The following is a 701-nucleotide window of genomic DNA, read 5'->3' as shown; positions in this document are numbered from 1 at the left end:
CAATTTTAAATTAACACAAGAACGACGTAACGCAGAAATGAAATGGATAATCCGGTTAAAAACTCACGTTAAGGGTCTAAGTAAGGACTTAGGCTCTACATGTGATTATGCCTTCATACGCAATATTTCTCTATGAATACAGTATCTAACTATATATGCTATATTTTTCTTATGTACATTTTTTTTATTTTTTATATTCATTGATTTCTAAACTGTATTTTATTTGTCACCATGACATCATGCGTTATATTATTTAAACTCATACATATACCTTATATTTCTGCTATTTATTTTCTATTCCACAATTGTTTTAATTACATAGGACCTTATTAATCATACTATGTTTTATTTCCTGTTATTGTTTACTGTAGTTAAATAAGTCAACGTTAAGCTGGTTCAATGGCACCATCAATAAACTATCGCTTACATAATCATTTTGCCGACATCTTATCATGGTTTTAATTGTACAGTAATTAATTCGCCCATTAACTTGTCACGAACTTATATTTTGTGGTCCAATCAACTAATTGTATTGATAACTTGATTCTGGTTTTTTTTTTTTCTTTATGTATATGTAAGATCTCCCAAGTTTTCTCACTTTAACGTTGATGAAGATAGCAGGAGCTATCGAAATATCCGTTTGATTTTGTTATAGCTTAATAAATTTGTGTTCCGCAAGTCAACTTTCAATGATTGTACAC

The 701-nt window shown here is 29.1% G+C and overlaps 1 protein-coding gene across 1 annotated transcript in view; it reads right to left on the bottom strand.

Moving 5' to 3' along the window:
* Positions 1-701, bottom strand: part of LOC117102748 (CMP-N-acetylneuraminate-poly-alpha-2,8-sialyltransferase-like) — a 4,041-nt gene that overhangs the window by 1,167 nt on the left and 2,173 nt on the right. The gene's annotated exons all lie outside the window — the stretch shown is intronic.

This window comes from Anneissia japonica, unplaced genomic scaffold (genome assembly GCF_011630105.1).
Source record: "Anneissia japonica isolate Jap-2015-1 unplaced genomic scaffold, ASM1163010v1 scaffold172_len52774_cov94, whole genome shotgun sequence".
Taxonomy (NCBI): Eukaryota; Metazoa; Echinodermata; class Crinoidea; order Comatulida; family Comatulidae; genus Anneissia; species Anneissia japonica.
Note: the sequence above shows the minus strand (reverse complement) of the source record. Positions and strands in the feature narration are given on the sequence as shown.